The sequence below is a fragment of the Bos taurus genome, chromosome 26 (assembly GCF_002263795.3).
Source record: "Bos taurus isolate L1 Dominette 01449 registration number 42190680 breed Hereford chromosome 26, ARS-UCD2.0, whole genome shotgun sequence".
NCBI classification, from domain to species: Eukaryota; Metazoa; Chordata; class Mammalia; order Artiodactyla; family Bovidae; genus Bos; species Bos taurus.
Genome location: NC_037353.1, coordinates 50,300,042 through 50,322,190, shown reverse-complemented (window position 1 = coordinate 50,322,190; position 22,149 = coordinate 50,300,042). Strand labels below are relative to the sequence as shown.

At 49.1% G+C, this 22,149-nt stretch overlaps 1 protein-coding gene across 1 annotated transcript in view; it reads left to right on the top strand.

Annotated features, from left to right (window-relative positions):
* Positions 1-22,149, top strand: part of TCERG1L (transcription elongation regulator 1 like) — a 478,247-nt gene that overhangs the window by 250,700 nt on the left and 205,398 nt on the right. The gene's annotated exons all lie outside the window — the stretch shown is intronic.

Genomic DNA, 22,149 nt, shown 5'->3' with positions numbered 1-22,149 from the left:
TTTAGGAATGTTGATTTATGAGGGGCCGTTGCTGCTGCTGCTGCTGCTAAGTCACTTCAGTCGTGTCCGACTCTGTGCGACCCCCACAGATGGCAGCCCACCAGGTTCCCCCCATCCCTGGGATTCTCCAGGCAAGAACACTGGAGTGGGTTGCCATTTCCTTCTCCAACGCATGAAAGTGAAAAAGTGAAAGTGAAGCCGCTCAGTAGTGTCCGACTCCTAGCGACCCCATGGATGCAGCCCCACCAGGCTCATGAGGAGCGTAATTCTTTATAATCATATTCCATGTTAACAAATGAAATATTAAGATAATTAGCTGAATTCTTGATGCTGCATTTAGCTAACACATTACTTTCAAAGATCTCAGCACTCAGTGTCAGTGCTTAAATATAGGTTTTTAAAAATGTATTTGGTAAAGTGTAAATGTGTGTTGAAGAGCCGGGCCCTGTGCTCCCACTTCGTGCAGTGACGATGAAACCTCGGTGCTATTTCTATGGGACATGTTGCGTGTTCTTCACCAAGTGACAAAACAAGCAGCTCGGAATTTTGGGAAGGGAAGCTGAAGCTCGTGTTCCAGCCTCAAGGAGTGAATTAGATTTGCCATAAAAGCACGTAGGCATATTAACTGAAGGGTGCAACATGTCCCCCTGATCTTGGTTGAGGGGCTTACTTACATACTTGATACAAGAGTCCAGGCTTGGAAGCCTCAAAATAAGGATGTGAGAAACACACACCCAGAAACAGCTTCTCCTCATAACAAAATTCACTAGCAAATCATGGAAATACAATATACATTTTTTGTCATACCATATAATTACTCATTTGGCATGCTGCAGTCCATGGGGTTGCAAAGAGTCAGACGGGACTGAGCAGCTGAACTGAATATAATTATTTAGAGTTGTAATTATATAAATTTATATTTTAAATTATCCATTTAAAATTATACATAAGATAACTATATATGTCTATCTATAAATTATACAAAAAGTGCAGTGTGGTTTCTGCCCAGCGTCTGTTTTCCTTTGCTCTCCCCCACTGAGGACAGCATTCCCCAGTGCTGAAATGGTGCCTGACACGTGCAAGTTACTCAAAGGCCACAGCGGCTCCGACACTTACAGTGAGCTGTCAGCACCTGGTCTGTATTATTCCTTCCACTTGTAGAACATTGAATGGATGTCTCCATCCTGAAACAGTTGTTTGTCTGTCTGTCTGTCTACACTCAGCGATCTCTGAGTGAGTCACCAGCTCCATACAAACAAATCGCACCCAAAACACCTATGATTATGCACAATGATTCAAGTTTATTAACTCGCTGCCTGTTGGTCCAAACCTTCATAGAGATCTGGTGATACTCAGTCAGCCACATGAGCTGTATTTGGATCTGTATTTGGAATCCAGTTACTTCTTATTTGTGACCGATTTATGACATCAAAAAAGACAAAGGAATGGGGATTCCCTGGTGGTCCAGTGGTTAAGGCTTTGCACTTCCACTGCAGGGAGTGTGGGTTCAATCCCTGGATGGGGGAACTAAGATCCCACGTGCTGAGTGGCTGTAGTCAAAAAATAGAAAAAAGTATGAAGGCGTGGCGGAGAAGACAATGGCACCCCACTCCAGTACTCTTGCCTGGAGAATCCCAGGGACGGGGGAGCCTGGTGGGCTGCCATCTATGGGCGTCGCACAGAGTTGGACACGACTGAAGTGACTTAGCAGCAGCAGCATGAAGAGATGGAGGTACCAGTTGTGCCAACAGTTATCCTGATGGAGCAGCAAAGCCCATGGTCCAGGGGATGAGCCTGTTCCCGTTCCAGATGAGGAAACCGGGGCTGTGGTTTGGGGGACACAGAAGGGACCCGGAACCTGTCAGAAGGACATGGAGGCACAGGCGGGGGTCTCTCGCCCAGCAGCGGCCTCGCCTCCCACGTGCTGGCTCCTTGTTTCCCAGCGCTTGGAAAACATTACAGAACACTTGAATTCTCAACATCCGATCAAAAACTCTTCTATTTTCCTATCATGCTATCTATCTTGATAATTTTTTGATCTAACTTACACGGCCTGAATCCCCAAAATGTGTTTTGCCAGCTGGCGCGGCTTTATTGAGCTATACATCACGATGCTGACATCGCTGCTAACTAACCAGCCACAGTTACAGATGGCAGCAATGCGTTCTCGGAGACCCGGGCCAGGCAGATGATAGCAAATTCAGTTTTTTAATGGTCTTTCCTTATTTGGTTTTGAAAATGACAGAATATCAACCAATGTGTTCCATAATTCCAGAGACTAATAATACCGGAAGGTTTTGTTTTCTCATTAAAGATGAATGGCATTGACATTTAAATAGATCGCTTCCAATAGGTCCTTGGGACTTCACTCAGGTAATTATTAAAAATAGTTTCCAGCATATTGCGGCCCAGCCACATACATCTAGCCATGTGATTCACAGGGAGAGAACCATGTCTGTTCATCATTTCTGCCTTGCTGGGGCTGCCATGGGGGCCGTCCCAGAATCCCCTGGGAAGAGCGAGGCTGGGCTGGTAAAGACTGTCATTCCAGTGAAGCTTCCCTTGGAGCCTGGAGTGACCTTGTCAACGTGCCCGGTCCTGCCCCAGGGAGTAGGCTGGCCTGTCTCGTCTCAGACGGTTTCCCGGACCATCTTTCTCCTGCCACAGCTCTAGCTCCAGAGGACCTGCCAGACTCCAGCCTGGTTTCGCCCCTGACCCCTGAACATTGTTTCCCTGGGTGTTTGAGCCTAACCTGTGTTAACAACAAATCTCACAGGTTGGAGCAATTCACTGAGTGACGTAGCTAGTACTGCTCTCCTTGCTGATATGCATTGAATAGTGTGTGATAACCAAGTTTCAAGATCAGAAGCCTACTTTGCTTGCTGCCCTCGAGGACTCTGGAAATCCCCATAGATTAAAGACTTAATTCCTGGGCTCCTCTCCTGTCAGAGCTTGCTTTTCATCACGTAGGAGCTATATAGACTCTACTATATCTACTATATAGCTGGTTGCAACTTTGATGTTATAGGTAATCAAACACACACAAAAAAGAAGCAGATATCTGGTAAACCCGCCAGTCTCCTCATTGACTCTAGTTGGCTGTTACACAAGGCTTTCCACATCGCCTCAACTCCGAACCTCCAGTGTCCCCTACTTCCCGGCTGTGGAGCCTCCTTCCTCAGAGTCCAGCAACTATGGGTGCCTCCCTCGGCCAGGGGCTTGTCTCCCCGCATATCGAAGACCAGGAAAACCTGGACCTCACCCTTCCTCCCAGTGGCTGCGGCTCTCTCTCGAGATGCTACACCTCTTCTCTGTTTCAATGCAGGCAGCTCTGTTTTGTCCCTTCTATGGGATAACTTTCCCCTCTCACTTCTAAAGGTTCTCAACTGAGAGATAGAAGTCACTGTCCATATTTCTGCTCTGTCCATGTCTCCCTTGGAACCTGGCTTCGAATTCCCTCTGCCAGCACCAATTCTTGAATCCTAATATCTCTAGTGCCATGGTCTGGCCTCTCCCTCTTGTGGTCCACACAGGTATGGTGGCTCTTCCTGTGCTCACCTGAGTGCATGACCCCCTCACAGCCCCTCCCTGTGGTCGCCTGAGGGCCCCTCTCCATCACAGCCCCCCGCCATGCTCACCTGAGTGCGGGTCTCCATCACTCACTGGGACAGGTGGTGATGAGTGTCCTGGCTGGTGTTCCACAGGGCTCCGCAGACCTCTCTGGCCAACTTCCTGGTGGCTCCAGCAGTGGGCCAGTGAGGGTAACCCTGAGTCAGTGTTGAAAGGACACAGCCGTTCATACTCCCTTAGGGCTGAGCTCGGCCGGCAGGCTGGTGGCCCTGGTTCCTCCTCCTGCTCTAGCCCAGCACCCGGGGCACACAGGACCCTGTGACACCGTGTGCAGCCCGAGAGCCCGGGCCTGTCTCGCCCTGAGTCCCTCCCTCAGGGCTCCCTCCACCCTCGAGTCTGCGGCCAGGTGGACTTGGCCTGTGTCTCTGGGCCCCAGCTCCCCCCACCCCAACCCCCAGGCCTCTCAGCGCTCCTCTCCCAGAGCCCATGCAACCTTTCCACTCCTCTCTGCAGATGTCAACTGAACTAAACACACCCTAGACCAAATTCACCACCTCCCCAAGGTCACTTCTGATTCACTGTGTGAAGTCACGAGCACTCTCTCCATTCCAAAGACCTGTGAGAGGTGTCCAGTCAGTGAGATGTGACCACATCACAAGGAGCTGGCAGCTTACAAGGGTGGAGGTCCTCCCAAAGGGTAGGGGGAGCAGGAGTGGGGAGGAGAAGCAGGTGGAGCAGGACATGGTCAATGATGACAACACCCCGCTGAGCACCCCACCCTGGCCCTGAGCCCTGGCTGCCCTCAGAGCTGATTGTATGGGCATCTGGACTCTGAGGTCTCTGCCCCGTACTCTCTTCTTCCTGGCTTCAAGGAGAAGTTAAACAGTGCATGGTGGGATGTGCAAGGTTAGAGCAGTGTCGTGGCCATCCCAGCCCTACAGGGAGAAGGATGAAGGACCAGCTCCAGGCCTGAAGGAGGGCCAGGGAGGACTACACACTGCCCCTGCTGGCTTCCTCCCGAATAGGCCAGCCCTGTCTCGGCGCAAGGACTTACGTTCAGAAATGCAAACAACACGGAGTCCACTTGCTGAAATCTTCCAGTTTGTGTTTAAAAAAAAAAAAAAAAGCATAATTAAGGGTTTAATTAGTTCATGTGGGGCTACAGGTGAGTGTCATTAGTGCAACCCCAGGCTGCACCTGGAGCTTGTAAATGATTTTTTTTTTTTTTTTGTCTCCTGCGCTGAGTCTGATTGACTGTAACCATTAAACTTTTTCCAATTTAAAGTTGAACTTCAAGTAATAAAGCTGGCTACATTTGTTTTTAATATGAGGAATTAGAGCCTGACAACGGCAGATCAGGCTCAGGCTCTGATAATTAGTTATGGGAGCCACAGCCTCCACTGGCAGATCCTGGAAAAAAATTACACAGAAAAATTGCAAAGCAGGTGGAATGTGGTTGGAAGGACACACATTTGACTCAACTGTAGCTGTTTCTAAAATGTAAGGAATCCAACAATCACTTTCAGGAAAGAGAAGCTTCTCTGTTGCAGAAGAAGAAGACATTTTCTCATGTGAGGGCCCCTTGTTGTATGTCTCAGCATCTGTGACCTGCATCCCTAGCCCACATCCATAGCCTACAGGCCTAGACTACATCTCCAGCCCGCATCCTGACCCCAAACCTGCATCTGTAGCCTATACCCCTAGCCCACATCCTGAGCTCGTATCCATAGAGTACGTCTCTAGCCTACATCCCTAACCCGCGTCCCTAGCCTACGTCCCTAACCCGCGTCCCTAGCCTACGTCCCTAACCCGCGTCCCTAGCCTACGTCCCTAACCCGCATCCCTAGCCTACGTCCCTAAGCCACGTCTCTAGCCTACGTCCCTAACCCGCGTCTCTAGCCTACGTCCCTAACCCGCGTGCCTAGCCTACGTCCCTAAGCCGCGTCTCTAGCCTACGTCCCTAACCCGCGTCCCTAGCCTACGTCCCTAATCCGCGTCTCTAGCCTACGTCCCCAACCCGCGTCTCTAGCCTACGTCCTTAAGCTGCGTCTCTAGCCTACGTCCCTAACCTGCGTCTCTAGCCTACGTCCTTAAGCTGCGTCTCTAGCCTACGTCCTTAAGCTGCGTCTCTAGCCTACGTCCCTAACCTGCGTCTCTAGCCTACATCCCTAACCTGCGTCTCTAGCCTACATCCCTAACCCGCGTCCCTAGCCTACATCCCTAACCCGCGTCCCTAGCCTACGTCCCCAACCTGCGTCTCTAGCCTACGTCCCTAACCCGCGTCTCTAGCCTACATCCCTAACCCGCGTCTCTAGCCTACGTCCCTAACCTGCGTCTCTAGCCTACGTCCTTAAGCTGCGTCTCTAGCCTACATCCCTAACCCGCGTCTCTAGCCTACCTCCCTAAGCTGCGTCTCTAGCCTACAAGGAGAAGCTGACCTTGTGAACACCATGCTCTAGCAGCACCCATTGCAGACTCTCAGAAAGAGGGGCCAGGCCCATCCTGAGATGCTTTCCAATCCCAGGTCCCAAAGACAGGCCTGGACCCCTTTCCACCATCACTCCGGGCTGCCAGTGTGTTGGTGAGGGGGGATATGTATCATAAATCGATATATCTTTCACACTCACAGGCACATACACTCATGCATGAATAAAGGAAACCAGGGAATCAATAAATTTTAACCTGAAAATGTAAAATATAGCTAAATGTGCAAGAAGGGATTTATAGTTAAAAATGCAAGTTTTAACGATTTTACATTTTGTTTCCTATTTCTGCTTTCAGTCTCTATAAGCGACAGGGGAACCGTCTGTGCAGACCCAGGCAGCTCACAGGACGGGATATATTTCTACTCTTCCTGCTCTCCAGCCTGGCTCCAGGCTCTGCTGCAGCCAGGGCAGTCCTGCTGACCAGGGGTCTTCATGGCTCTCTGTCCCGCCCCCCAACCATGGGGGCCCCTTCATATCAAGTGCGCTCAGGGTCTGGCACGTGTTGAGGCCTCATTGAGCATTACATGAAAGACTGCGCCGAGCTAAAGAGTAAACTAGTCCAGGCAAGTGCATTTTCCAGAGTTAAAGCTCTTTCCTTGTGACCCAGGCTTATTCCTTCAAGCATCATTCTTCCTTTTTTCATATTACAAATCCAAAAGGAAATCCTTCAGGCTCTCCGATCTTCTTGGAGTCTTCCAGTTGGCTCGGTGGCTCTGCCTGGAGGCCAGCATGAGCCTGATTCTAGCAGATGCAAAACCCAACCCCCCTTTTGCTTCCTTGAGGTCCAGCCCCTCCCTCTGCTTGCTCCCTCCCTCACTGTCCACCTGGTTACAAAACCAGAAGCCTGGGCGTTGTCTCCTGGCTCCCTCTCTGCCTCCCACCTCCCACCTGTCACATGGGGGTCCACACCGCTCTTCACCCCCCGAGGTGGATTCTGGAGGCCTCTTGGTGAGTGCAGCCATGGGCAGGCACCAGAAGGAGACAGACAGTGAGGGGACAGTGAGTTGGCCTCCCCTCTCCCCTCCTCCCCCCTCCCCCCCGCCTCCCTGCTGCTCCTCCCCCTTCCTTCCCCCTTCTCCCTCCCCTCCATCCCTCTGGGTCAGCAAGGGTGACTTGACTCCTTTCCTCAAGACCAGGGTGCCTTTATGTGGCCCTCTATGGGGTGTGTCCAGGACAGAGGAACTAGAAAGGGCCCATGACATGTGACCCTTTGGTCGAGAAGGTGATTCTGGGCTACTCAAGAGTATTTCTGACATAAGAACCAGGTTGCAGAGACAGCAGAAGGCTGCTGCAGGGCTTATGGTTGGGCCCAGTGAGGGGAGCAGCCAGCTACATAACCCGAGGGCCCACTGCGGAACGATAATGTGAGGTCCCCTGTTCAAAAGCTATTAGGACTTTTAGGATGGTGGTGACAGAGCCCGAGGCCAGTGGTGGGCTTTTGGAGCACCAAGCTCATTCCCTGTGTGCGCCACATGCCAGGAAGCCGGCCATGCCCGGAAGCAGTAGCTTGTTTCGTCTGAGGCTGGCCTTTGGACTGAGTGAGCAAGGTCGCTGAGGGATGATCCAACCCAGGGCCCACCCTGGGCCCTTCCTCACCCCAAAAACAGGGGAACATGAGCCAGGAAGCGTGGTTATGTCTCAGAAGAGACGGGTGCTCCTCAGACGCCCACATGCAGATTCCGCACCAGGAGTTGGGAATCCTGCTCCCACTGCCAGCATCTCTCGTGTGGAGCCGTAGCTGACCCGGAGGGGCTCCTCTGAGACCCTCCTCTGGGTCTGGGGGCTTGTGGACCCAGCCTCCAGAGCCACTATGCCCTTGACCACGGAGTTCTGCAAAGCTCTCCTTTAAGGGCTGAATTTTTAGGGTGAAGCAGCGTGCACGTTTACATGTAATTCACACTTAGTTATGTCCACAGCGTTCTCTGAAAGCAATTCTACAGGAACTGTCATTTTTCCATTTTGAAATTTACTGCGTTTTAAAGCTGATTTTTGATTAAAAATACCTTGTTAGCATTTCACTCTGGTGAAGTCATAGATCAAGAGAGTTGCAACATATTTTAAGGTCCCAGAGAAAACACTGTTGGTAACTTCAATGGCTCAGATCATAAAAGAATGGAGCTTTGCTTGTGTCTTATATAACAGCATAAAATATGGGGCCGCTTGCCTGCTACTTTTATAAATAAGATATGATTCCAAAGGGATGGAGGGGTTTTGGCCCTTTGGGAGGATGGCGGTTGGTGGTTCATGGCTTGCTCTGATGACACTGATTGAACAGCCATGGGACAGAGGTGAACATCTGGGTCTTCCTCTTAGACTAAATGTTTCCAGTTTTGTAAATGTTTGCTGTTTTACATTGTAATTTGGGGTTAAGGCTTATAAAGAGAGGAGGCAGGTGCAGGTAGATGGTAGTAGTGCCCGAGTTCACCCCAGTGAGGGTTCTAGGGAGCTGGTCCCGCTGACCACTGCGCTGGACACCACAGCCAGGTAGCAGGCAGCGTCCTCCTGCTGTATCCAGACCCGGTCCCCATGTGGGCTCCGGCAGGGGGCATCCTCCCACTGGGAGCTTGTCTGCTTCCTCACCCAGGCCTGAGACATCCCAAGAAGGAAGCTACCCAGGCTGGGGACTGTGTCCACCATCAAAGAAATGTGTATTTTGAAATTAAGCGAAAAAGGGGCTGGGCTGTGGGGTCTTGCCATTGTAAGCTTTTTATAAATACTTAATAAAACCCTAATTTAGAACATGAAGTAATTGCAGTGCCCTTCATTTGAATTTGCAGTTAAGTACAAATGTAAGTTCCAAGCCTGGGGAGCAGGTGCACCGGGTCTGTTTCAGTTCTCACAAGGGCCCGTGGGGGCTGAATGAAGGGCAGTTGGGCCAGGGTCCCCCCACCAGGAGGGTCCATGCCCTCCCTGGCAAACTGGTCTTTCCTGCGCCGCACGCCAAACCCGAGGAAGCTGCTGCAAGAAGTATCTGGAGGCAGGTGAAGGGATGGGCTGCACCCTGGCCTGGTGGGGACTGGAGAGAGGCAGGAGGTGTTGGGAGGCGGAGCCTGGCCCTGGGCAGGGGGCTCGGGAGCTCAGGCTGCAAAGGCATCAAGCCCAGCAGATCCCAGCCAGAAGCAGGAGAGTCACCACCTTGCTGGGAAAGGGGTTTATGTAGGAGTGCCCATGCCAAACACCTAAGTCACGGAGGATAAGTGGGTCTGGAAACTGCCCACAGGAGCCAGTGAATCCGGGGCTCTGGGAGGTGCACTGTGGCCCCCCGGTGGTCCAGTACAGAGTCACTGGGGGGGACACCAGGCCCTGAGCCCAGCGGGCGTCCCCAGTATCTGCTCAGGCACAGACTTGTTAATATTACAGAGGAGGCTGAGTATTTCGATGAGTAATTAACAGGTAGAAGAATGAATGAAAGAAAGTATAGAAGTCTGATTGACTCCGTGGGTAAATAGAGGCATCAGTACAAGTAAAAGAGAAAGAGACAGAGGACAGAAATGAGAAGGAGCCGGAGGAGGACAGGAGGGCAGGAGGGGGCGGAAGGGAGCCAGAGGGGAGAGGGCAGGAGAGACGAAGGGGAGCAGGCTGAGCCCAGGGGACGGGGTGGGGTGTCTGCATCTCGGCTCTGCCCCCGACCTCTGCTTCTCCTTGCAGCTTGGAGGGCAGCGGCCAGAAACCCCTGCAGGAGAAACCAGGGTCCTCATGTCCTGCAGACGATGCCCTGCGGTGACTGTATGTCCAAACACGGACAGCGAGCCCAGCCGCCTCCCTGGGCAGGGCGCTGTGACTGCAGCCACATCTCTGACGGGTCCCTGGGGAAGACAGGCGGGGCAGGTGCAGGCTGTGTCAACCCCCGCCCCCCGACATCCGGGCGGGCCCCCGCCTTCCCTGTGAAGCAAGACCCAAATACATCCCTGGGGGTGGATTCAAGGGGAGCCCTGTTCACTAGCAGGCGGGGAGGCTCTGCTCCCAGGCTTCACTGGAGAGGAGGGGCTGCCTGGGGAGTGAGGCCCCAGCCCTGCAGAGGGGCTCCAACCCGCGTGGCTCTGAAGTGCCCCCGTCCTGGGCATCCCTGAAGGACAAGGGACCACGGAGGGCTGTGGGCAGAGTGGGGACCATTTTGTTCTCTTGGGGAACAGGCTTGGGAAGCACTGGGATGGTCCGGTCACAGACCCGAGAAGGGAAAGCTCAGGTCTGAAGCTTCTTCACCACGGAGCTCTCCACGTGCCCGGAGTCCACTGCAGGCTCATGGGCCCTGGAGGCTGTGGGTCTCAGCGGGTGACGGGCAGGCCCGCAGGACGTGAGGCCCAGGAGACCTCCTGTGGATGCCCAGCGTGGGCAGGTCCAGGGAGAGGCTGGGCTGCTCAGTTGGTGCTTCTGATCACTTTCCTCTTTCTTATTTTCCACGTGGGCAGGGCTGAGACGGTGCTAGAGCTAGGATGTGAGGGACTGGGGTAGAGGTGGGTGGTGGGGCGCTCCGGGTTTTCTGTTTCCCTGAATCCACCAGCTCTCCCAATTCCCGGTCATTCTTCCTCTGAGAAATTTCCAAATTTATATCACTTATAGTATAAGTGTTATAATACTTACAATGGTTTTTTGATGGAGATAGCTGTAATGCCACAACTTAAAAATGATGGCAATTTTAGTGTTCTGCGAAATTGCTCTTCACAATGGAAATAAATCAAGTAGTTAGAAAGGAGCCTCAGATGACAGACATTCCCGGGGCTCCTGCGCAATGCGAGGGTGTCATCTGATGGATCACGTCTGAGTCCCTTACCCCTCAGAGCTGTCTCCTCATCCTCATCACGTATTCAGAATTAGCATACTCAGCCAGATGTGCAGGTTAAAAATTGAAAGTTGGGTAGGCATTTCAGCCCGAGCTCTTTTTCACTGGGTCTGCCTCAAACATTAATCAGTCTTCCATTATAGATGGCTCAGATGTGAAGCAGAGCTGGATGGGTTTCAAAGACGTCCCTCCCTAACAAGTATGCCCTGATAGTTCCTAAAGCTAAAAGGATGGTACATGGCAGAGGAGGAAAAAATCATTACAGTCATTAAGGACCGTGGCTTTGCTTTAAAGGCTGCTGAGAACCTGGAGACCATGGGCACTCCCCTCGCACGCCTGGGAAGCCGGCTCCTTCTTTTATTCATAAGCCCCTATTCATTAGCCTCCTGTGATGGATCCGGGCAGGCACAGGGTGGGGTCTTCGCCTCCACAGGAGCCGCCTCTGAGCCCTCTGCTTTGACTTTTTATGTTTAGAAACAGAGGTTTTAGCACTGTTCCCTCACTAGCAGACGCCTTGCCTTTTCAAGAAAGGCAGTTTCTGGAAGAAACCCATGACTAATATTTTTGTTATTGTTGATTAAGACACAGGTGCTTAGCAGCCTCCAAATGTGCAGGGCTTGAGTTCAGAATCAGCAGCTCCTGGGCTCCAGCCCCAGGTCCAAGGCTGTCTGTGGCCCCTGTGAGAAGGCTTCGGAGGAGCCCAGGGCCTCGACGGACCTTCACCTTGCAGGCAGGGCAGGCCCCCCCCTGTGGAGCCACAGCCTCTTTCCTCCAGCCATGTGCACTTTTCCAAAGCGAGTGATGTGTGGGCAGGTGGGGAGACACCAGTCTGATGGGTGGGCACCTGGCATCAGGGCTTCTCAGTCTCTGCGGCCTCAAAATACATCTGAGCCTCTCTCCCTGTTGTGCTGCTGCAGGACACACAGGAGGATGTGTGCACAGAGGCTGCTCTGTGACGGAGAAACCAAGCGGCATCCTGTCGGGGCCTTCCCAGGACAGAGTCCCCCCACCCCACGTCCTCCCTGCCTCTTGTTAATAGAAAAACTTCAGCCCCCTCGGCCTTCCCTGAAAGAGAAAGTTCAATCAGAGAAATGAGAAAATGCAGAAACAAAGGAAAACAGTCAAGCAAGACAAAATAATGAGTTTAGCCGTTTAACAAGTCAAGGGCCTTTGCATCTCTTTCAAGGGCTATAGTATTATAGTATACTATTATCATATGGTATTATAAATAGTACTCTGAGCCATGTCCTGTCAGCTGCTTTTCAGATACGGAAACCCCCACCAGGTGGGAGAAGCTGACTGCATGCTGCCCCCCAGCAGTAGACCCCAGAACAGCTGGAACCAGAAAGTTGATGATGGTGACTCCCAATGACCTCACCACCAGCCAATCAGAGGAGGGTCTATGAGCTGACCACACCCCCATAGACCCCCTCCCTCGTTCTGTTTAAAAGCCTTTCCCCTGAAGCCTTCTGGGAGTTCAGGTCTTCTGAGCACAAGCTGCCTGGACTTCTTGCCTGGGGCCTGCAATAAACTCTGCACTTCCTTTCCCACAGCCTGGGCGGCAGACTGGCTTTACTGCGGGCGGGCGAGCAGACCCGAGTTCAACTCAGTAACCATGGCCGTTCTCACACTGTCAGAAGGTCTCTTCCTTTAAAACAAGCAAAACAGCAGCGGCTAGCAATCTAACCCGTTACATTTAGTCCAGTTCCTGGGTTTAGGGGACATTTATTGTTCACCTTGTGTAAGAGGTGGACTTAAAATATATACATTAATATATTAAAAGAGAAACCTCAGACCTGCAGAAACAGCCTCCCCTGTCGCCCTATTTACTGTTACGTTCTTGGGAGAGGGCCCGGTTGCCTGAGTTTCTTCTCATCTTGCTGACTGATGTGGAAAAGTGATATTCCGTGGTTGCTGGGTCTACCCAGCCCCTCAGGCTCCCCCCAGGGTCCCAGTGATGCTGGAGCCTCAGTGACTTCTCAGGTCTGTGCTTCACTCCACCCAAACTTTCCACCAGCCCCGAAGCATTTAGTAACTAATCTTCAAGCAGTCTATAGTCAAGAGCCTCTAACAAGTCCTGTCACTGTCTCTTTTCTTATGAGAAAATCTGCTTTTACCAATCTTCTCGAAATCCCTTGTAATACACATGAAATTAAAAACAGAGGTCAGACAGTTAGGAACAAAACCCTGTGCAGTGGTGGAGATTCTTACTTGAAATTGGATTTCACAACACGGTTGACAAGATCACTGAGTTAAGTGATTGTCAAAGTATTTGCTGTTTGCTCAGCAGATGCAGGCCCTTTATTCCTTGGAATTTAAAATACAGTTGTTTTTTTTTTTTTCCCCAGTGTGATCAAAACTGAAGAATTAAACAGTGATTTTATACTAAGTTCCCAAACTCCCGTGATTTTTTATCTAAATAGATTCATCCTGCTGAATCATCTGCATTCAGCTTCCCAGGTAGAGGAGACATTTCTTTCCATCATCGTCGCATTTCGGAGTCCTTACAAGTCCCCCAGGAAACACGCCTGCTCTGTGAGCGTCTCGCCCCCTCACAGGCAATGTTTTCTGTCTGTAGGTTGGTCAGGAAACCTGGCCTGGACGCCCTCCCTTGGAGATGCAGGCACAGAGAGGGGCCCGGGGATGCTCTGAACGCGTGCACCCATGGAGCTCTGGTTCCTGGAAACACTTCCCCTCAAAGAACCATCAGCTCCCCTTCCACCTGTGGGGCCTCAGCCCAGCGGTCATGGGGCCAACAGGAACCAAGGCTGTGCGATCCAGGGAGCAGCTGAGCTCGGTCAGCCCCGGGCCTGATCGGAGCCACAGGTTCTCAGACACTTGGGGATACAGTAGAGTGAATCAGTTAGACATATGTATATACGTACATCTGTCTCTCCATATAGATAAACATTGATTGTTCTCAATGTCTCCATTTGGTCGCTATCAACTTCAACTGGTCTATCTGACCATGGAACACTGTCCAGCAAGAAGGACCCCTCACGAAACTTCACAAAGCACATGAAACACACAAGCCACTCCTGACACATTCAGCGTCACAGCACCTTTTCCATACACCACTGCTTTTTTTGTGTGTTTCAGGAGTGTTTTAATCTGCCTGAAAATAAATCATAAATTTTTATTACACCAAAATGACTTTTTCCTTCCATTTTCAGTATTGAAATAGCTACACAAAAATTCACAAATTTTGATAAGTTTCTCTTTTTTAAATGCACACTGATATGACAGATGTCACGAGGCAGTCTAACAAAACTGTTTTGAATGAAGTTGAACATAGCTAAGTGCTTTCGGATCCGTCTTATGGAAACAAACGAACTAGCCTTTGGCCGCCCAGCACTCCTCCGTTCTTCCTCAGGTTTACCCTAGTCTTTTTGTGGAAGGTCATGCCCTGCTCCTGGGCTCGGCTCTCTGGCACTTGCACAGTGAGGCCTCTCCTGTCCACGCTGGTTGAAGTACATCTGCCCACCCGGCCCAGGCGCCTGCCTCTACACCCTCTCTCAGTGCCTGGGGATTAGGCATTTGTTCGTCACCGCCCCTGGTCAGCAGTGGAATGTCTAGAGTTGCTTGCACAGGGCTTAGGCACAGTCGATGCCCAGTGAGACCTGCATGGGGAAGGATGAATCAGACTCTTTAGACCACAGAGATTTTAATCTTTACCAGAACTTCTCAAGCAGCCAAGCTGGGTGCTCACCACAGAAAATTCTCCTTGAGTTGAGCTGAAGTCATAGCCCACTTACTCTTTCCTTTGGATTATCTGAATTCTGTATTCGGTTAAGGACATTTTAAAAATCAGATTGATGAGAGCAAGAGTTCTTCAACATACTTCATGCCACAGAGCTTCTAAATCTGTCTGTTCAGTTCAGTTCAGTTGAGTCAGTCGTGTCTGACTCTTTGCGACCCCATGGACTGTAACACGTCAGGCCTCCCTGTCCATCACCAACCCCTGGAGCTTGCTCAAATTCATGTCCATCGAACCAGTGATGCCATCCCAGCACCTCATCCTCTGTCATCCCCTTCTCCTCCTGCCTTTAAAAAAAAATCACTCCTGGTGATTCAAAGGAAGGGCGCTTACCTCTGTGTAGGGTTAATTCTTCTCTAGCGTCAAGATGTCCTGTGACACAGGCGATGATCAGGCCGTGATAGGGAGCACACTGCATTTCCAGAGCCTTCCTGCTTCACAGGCCTGGCTTCCCCTCGTGGCGGCTGTGGGCACTCGGCCAAGTCTCCACTGGCATCTGTGAAGGTAGAGTTCTTTACACTTAGGGCTCGTTAGCAAGAAGCAGCTTTTGGTTGATCCAGGATCAGCGTCGCCCCTGGGGAGGGGTGAGCGGGTGCTGACGCCACTTTTCCTGTCCCTGGTCAACACCTGTCCATCCCTCCAGAGGCCCAGGGAGTCCAGTGGACATGTTAATAGCATTTCGTTTTCTATTCATGCTGCCCTCGTATTGTGTATGATTATTCTGACTATCCCATTTCAACTGGCAGGGATATTCTATTAGTTCCGGTCACGTGTCTATTGTTTTCAAAATGTAAATTTGAACTAGACACACAGACATACACACAGGCATATTTTTCAGCACCAAGCTCTGTGCCCACCTGGAGTAGACCTCCAATAACTCTACCTTGAAGGAATTGATTATGTCACCTGATACTTTATCTCAGTTTAGCTTTGGTATTTTGTCTCCACGTTAATGGAGTGAACACTTGTCTGTAAATGAAGAACTTGCCTTACCTTTTCTCAATCTTTAATTGCCAGCACAACATTTGAACAGTGCTTGGCTCACAGTGTCCACTTAATAAGGACTTGATGAAGTAAGAAATGCATGAAGTCATGACTGCACGTCTGCCTACATGGGTATGCATGTGTGCATTTGGTGCAATGACTTTATTAACGGTTGTCATCTGGCAGGACGTTGATAATCAGGAAAGCACTTGTGAAGTCTTATTGAATAAGCTTTTGTATGTGTGTGTGCCTGTGTGCTCAGTCACTCCGGTCATGTCTGGCTCTCTGTGACCCCGTGGACTGTCGCCTGCCAGGCTCCGATGCCCATTGGATTCTCCAGGCAAGAATGCTGGGGTGGGCTGCCACGCCCGCCTCTTCCTGACCCAGGGATGGCATCTGCGTCTCTTCTGTCTCCTGCATTGGCAGTAGGTTCTTTACCACCAGAGTCACCTGGAAAGCCTGCATTTATTTGTACGCAGCGTTTAATAAATAAAATTGGGTTTTTCACATGAGTAATGTAGGCACTTTTCATTGGGATATGTTTAATCTTATCGATTTTTACATTATGATGTATATGTATTCTCACTAACTATCATAAAATCTAAAGTCAGAAAACTTGACAAATATAAACATAAAAGCCTAAAGAGCAACGGCAATTATAAGCACCGACAAATATCCTGAGCCCAGTACTAGGGAACTCGGTAGATCCTATTATGAGTCATTGGAATGCGTGTGAGAGAATTTTCAGTGAATATGAGGGTACTCTGATGTTAGGAGGGGCTTCCCTTGTGGCTCAGCTGGCAAAGAATCCACCTGTGGTGTGGAAGACCTGGGTTTGATCCCTGGGTTGGGAAGATCCCCTGGGGAAGGGAAAGGCTGCCCACTCCAGTGTTCTGGCCTGGAGAAAAGAGTCGGATACAACTGAGCGACTTTCACATTTACTTTGACGTTAGAAAGTATTTCCATGTGCTCTGGACGGTCAGATGGTTTTGGAGTTAATGAAAAAGCACTGTTTGGTGATGTCAACAAAAACGGAAGGGACATTTCATAAATTTGACATGTATGGCTCCTAACAAAGATTCATTCAGTTCCTAACCTAGGAAGAATTTTTTTGTTCTTTTTCTTTTTTTTTTAATTTAATTTTTAAACTTTACAATATTGTATTAGTTTTGCCCAACATCGAAATGAATCTGCCACAGGTATACCCGTGCTCCCCATCCTGACCCCTCCTCCCTCCTCCATCCCCAAACCCTCCCTCTGGGCGGTCCCAGTGCACCAGCCCCAAACATCCAGCATCGTGCATCGAACCTGGACTGGTGACTCATCTCATACATGATATTACACATGTTTCAATGCCATTCTCCCAAATCTCCCCACCCTTTCCTCTCCCACAGAGTCCACAAGACTGATCTATACATCAGTGTCTCTTTTGCTGTCTCGTACACAGGGTTATTGTTACCATCTTTCTAAATTCCATATATATGCGTTAGTATACTGTATTGGTGTTTTTCTTTCTGGCTTACTTCACTCTGTATAATAGGTTCCAGTTTCATCCACCTCATTAGAACTGATTCAAATGTATTTCTTTTTAATGGCTGAGTAATACTCCATTGTGTATATGTACCACAGCTTTCTTATCCATTCATCTGCTGATGGGCATCTAGGTTGCTTCCATGTCCTGGCTATTATAAACAGTGCTATGATGAACATTGGGGTACATGTGTCTTTTTCAATTCTGGTTTCCTCAGTGTGTATGCCCAGCAGTGGGATTGCTGGATCATAAGGCAGTTATATTTCCAGTTTTTTAAGGAATCTCCACACTGTTCTCCATAGTGGCTGTACTAGTTTGCATTCCCACCAAAAGTGTAAGAGGGTTCCCTTTTGTCCACACCCTCTCCAGCATTTATTGCTTGTAGACTTTTGGATCGCAGCCGTTCTGACCGGCGTGAAATGGTACCTCATAGTGGTTTTGATTTGCATTTTTCTGATAATGAGTGATGTTGAGCATCTTTTCATGTATTTGTTAGCCATCTGTATGTCTTCTTTGGAGAAATGTCTATTTAGTTCTTTGGCCCATTTTTTGATTGGGTCATTTATTTTTCTGGAGTTGAGCTGTAGGTGTTGCTTGTATATTTTTGAGATTAGTTGTTTGTCAGTTGCTTCATTTGCTATTATTTTCTCCCATTCTGAAGGCTGTCTTTTCACCTTGCTAATAGTTTCCTTTGTTGTGCAGAAGCTTTTAAGTTTAATTAGGTCCCATTTGTTTATTTTTGCTTTTATTTCCAATATTCTGGGAGGTGGGTCATAGAGGATCCTGCTGTGATGTATGTCAGAGAGTGTTTTGCCTATGTTCTCCTCTAGGAGTTTTATAGTTTCTGGTCTATGTTTAGATCTTTAATCCATTTTGAGTTTATTTTTGTGTATGGTGTTAGAAAGTGTTCTAGTTTCATTCTTTTACAAGTAGTTGACCAGTTTTCGCAGCACCACTTGTTAAAGAGATTGTCTTTAATCCATTGTATATTCTTGCCTCCTTTGTCAAAGATAAGGTGTCCATATGTGCGTGGATTTATCTCTGGGCTTTCTATTTTGTTCCATTGATCTATATTTCTGTCTTTGTGCCAGTACCATACTGTCTTGATAACTGTGGCTTTATAATAGAGCCTGAAGTCAGGTAGGTTGATTCCTCCAGTTCCATTCTTCTTTCTCAAGATAGCTTTGGCTATTCGAGGTTTTTTGTATTTCCATACAAATTGTGAAATTATTTGTTCTAGCTCTGTGAAGAATACTGTTGGTAGCTTGATAGGGATTGCATTGAATCTATAAATTGCTTTGGGTAGTATACTCACTTTCACTATATTGATTCTTAGGAAGAATTTTTTTTTTTAACAAGAAAAAGAATTCATATCAATGCTTCCAGGCAATATGAGCAGTCACAGTAAGGATCGCAGGGTTTTGTGAAAGTTTGAAACAGAGGAGTATGGTTCCTGCCACAATTATTCGATATTAGTATTGTCATTCTAAGTTATAATTAAACCACAAAGAGTAAGATGTCCTGGTATGAGAAGAGACAAAATATCACAACATCTTTTGAGCAGTCTATTCAGAAATCCAAGCTACTAAAATAAACATTACTTGGATGGCTAAGGAAGTCTGATCGCTGGCTGGTTAAAAACAAATTTACAAAAATTGTCTAAATGCCAATAACAAATGTATTTGAAAACATTTCAAATATATTGAAATTTATTTATAATGGTAATAACAAATGGTTATGGGGCTTCCCTGGTGACTCAGACAGTAAAGAATCTGCCTATAATTCAGGAGACCCAGGTTTGATTCCTGGGTGGGGAAGATCCCCTGGAGAAGGGAATAGCTGCCCGTTCTAGGATTCTTGTCTGGAAAATTCTATGGACAGAAGAGCCTGGTGAGCTACACTCCCTGGGGTTGCAAAGATTCAGACACAAGTGAGAAACTGAGAACAATAGCAAGTGTTTGGGGACATATTTATCAAGAAATTGCAGATGACCAATCAAAGAAGGACCGCAGGAAAAGCCTGGGAGACTCGGGAGTCTGCAGAGGGGCAGGCGGGCCGTCCAGGACACACGTGAGAACAGCAACAGGTAGCAGGACATCTGGAGCTCGGAACTGTTGTATAATGTCACCTCAATTATGTTTAAACACGTGTGAACGTGTGTGTCCGTGGGTGTAGCTGTGTGTGCTGCTGTGCGTGTGTGTCCACGTCTGGGTGCCCATGTGCCCGTGTGTGAGTGTGTGTGTTGTGGGTGTAGCTGTGTGTGCTGCTGTGTGTGTGTGTCCATGTGTCCGTATGTGCTGTGATATCACCAGACAAGCGCTTTGTTTCCAGCTTGGAGGTTTGGTGTCCACCTGTGATTTTATTTCAAATTTGAAAATATCATTTAATGGTCTCCTTTTAGCAGCTTTCTGGCTCTTACTGTGTTTAGCTGATGCCTGTTGAATGCATCGTGGGGAAGGACCCCCCCACGCAGGAGGCGGCTGCTGGGTGAGACCCACGTGAGTGGCTCAGAGGAAGAATCCCGCTGGGACCACAGCTGTGACAAAGGTGAGCCTCTGCAGACTTCCTGACATTTGCCTGTCAAGCGTCTCCCGACTGCTTTAGTTCTTCTAACACTTTCCTTCTTCAGGAAAAGATCACATCCCTTATGTTTAAATAAATAATTTCTTTATGTGAAGTCAGAGAAAAATAATAAGAAACATTCACAGAAATATGACAAATTGCAGTTGGGGTCGATGTCTTCCTTAGATAAGCAAAAATTCTGGGACAAATTGGCAATAATTCGTTTGGGAAAAAAGTGGAAAGAATGGTGTAAAAATAACAAATGGAAAAGAAACACTTGAGGTATCTTGACAATTTGGGTCTTGTTTTTGTATATCTTGTCTTGGTACCCACGTGGGAGGGAAAATTGGGCAGTTCTTTATTATTCTTCACCCCCACGTCAGACCATGGCCCCCAGGGGCTCCCCCCGTTCCTCCTACATCTGCACAGTCTGACCATGGTCAAGAGTTGGAGTGCCATCTGACTGGTGAAATCCTCACAACCTAGTCTTGAAGTCACAAATGCCCTCATCATCCAACACAGACAAGTGATCATTAATTCCCCAAAGTTAAATTTCAGATTTACCACCATCCTGCTCAAATCAGAATCCACTGCTCCTGCCACCCCAGGCTTTGTCTACGGCAGCGGCTGACTCCACGGGTTCAGAGGTCTTGTGTGCAAGAGCAAACACGCCCACACTAGGGGTTGGGTGGACAGCCCTTGCGAGTGAGTGGTCCTGCGCCCCGGCCCCCTCAGTGTGGGCCCCTGCCTCCGGTGGTCCCGCACCCGGTGCTTCACCATCGCATGACATGCTAGCGAGGCGCGGATGCCCCCGGAGGTGGCCTTAAAGGAGGTAACTGGAGTGCTCTCCAGGGTGCTGGAAGCGGGAATGGGTGCAGGCCTGGTGGGAACAGAGACCAGAGGAGGGGCCTGCCTTGCAGAGCCAGTGTGTCAGGAGACAGGATTCGATCAGAAGTAAAAAGGAACATGGGGAGGAAGAAGAAAGCCTGAGGGAAATGGCTGAAGCAGGAGAGGGGGTCAGGGGTCAGGCTCCACGCAAGGGCTGTGGCTTCTCCGCTGCAGGTTGCTGGCCCCAGGGAAAGAACCACTAAGTGAAGCACAAGCCAAACCAAACCCTGCAGTCAGGCCATTTCTGTGCAAACTCAGTGAGTTCATAAACACGGAGACCTATTCACATGGAAAACCCTGAAGGCAAAAGAACTGAGTGTGTGTGGAGTGCCTGCCCTCTGGTCTCTGTCTGGTCTTGGTCGGAGCCTCTGGATTAGGTAAACTCTGCATCTCAACTTCCTGGAAACAAAGGGAGGGGCCCAGAGGCCTGTAGGAGAGGCCTCTCTCCTACAGTAAGGCGGTTGCAGGGCAGTCGGGGTGTTTCCCCTTCCTGACTCCTTCCTGCATTTCTCTGGCAAAGTCCCAGACCTTCAATTTTTGCACTTTCAGAACAATGGAGATGATATTTTTAAATGAAAAAGTGGAATTGATATATAAATAATTTGTGTTCCCACCTCCCCCCTTCCCTTATAGAGAAGAACGTGCTGGTTGAGAGAAGCAGGATCTTGAAGAAGAAAAGTACTGCCCCAGACTGATGTGTGGTTTGACACAAGTCGGGGCCACCCCAGGCTGGGGGGCTCCGGGGGTCCCAGGAGGTGGGCAGGGAGTCAACGGAGAAGGAAGCCCAGCATCACCAGACCCAGTGCTTCTGTGGGTGCCGGTCCTTTCACCTCCTGCCAAGCCCAGATCGGGGTTGGGGGGAAGCCTCTAGTGCACACTCTCCTTGCTAGGGCTTCAAACATCAACCGTTCACTATGTCCTCCACACCCAAGGGCTGGCTGGGGGTCACCCCGTTGAACCTCAAGTCAAAGATACAGGGCAGCTGAGCAACTGGAGCCAGCGATGCAAGTCAGCACCAACTGAAACCCTGTTTTGCCAGAGCCTTCCTGCACCATCCTTGCATTCGACCCTCTGCAGAGACTTGGTGTAATCAGATTCTATAGAAAGAAAACAAACAGAAGAATGGCTAGTATGTGAAGGAACATGAATCCATTCGTTTGATAATAGATATTATTATGTTCATGGCGAGCAAACTTAAATATGCCCAAGTTAATGTATATTCATTTCAAGCAAATGTTAATTAAACAAACTACTGTGTAATTTTGGGGTTGTTAAATGGTTGTCTACCAAGCTGAGACAGACTTGAAGTCCAGAAGTGACAGAACTTTGTATTATTTACCTTATGTGTTCAGGGAATACGTCCCCCATCTGACTTGTGTGTTTCATTGTTGATAGAAGTATCTGTCTAGCTAACTGAATAATTTCTTACTAATATTGAGCATTCATTTGTAATTCCAATAAAAGTCAGAAAACCTGACCACAACTTGGGGTGGATTTAATTATCATACCTTTGAAAAAAGGTGTCTCCCCTTTTTTCGAGATGGAAGAATGGAAACATCTCTTTGAATGTTTGCTCTGTACCAGTCGAGGC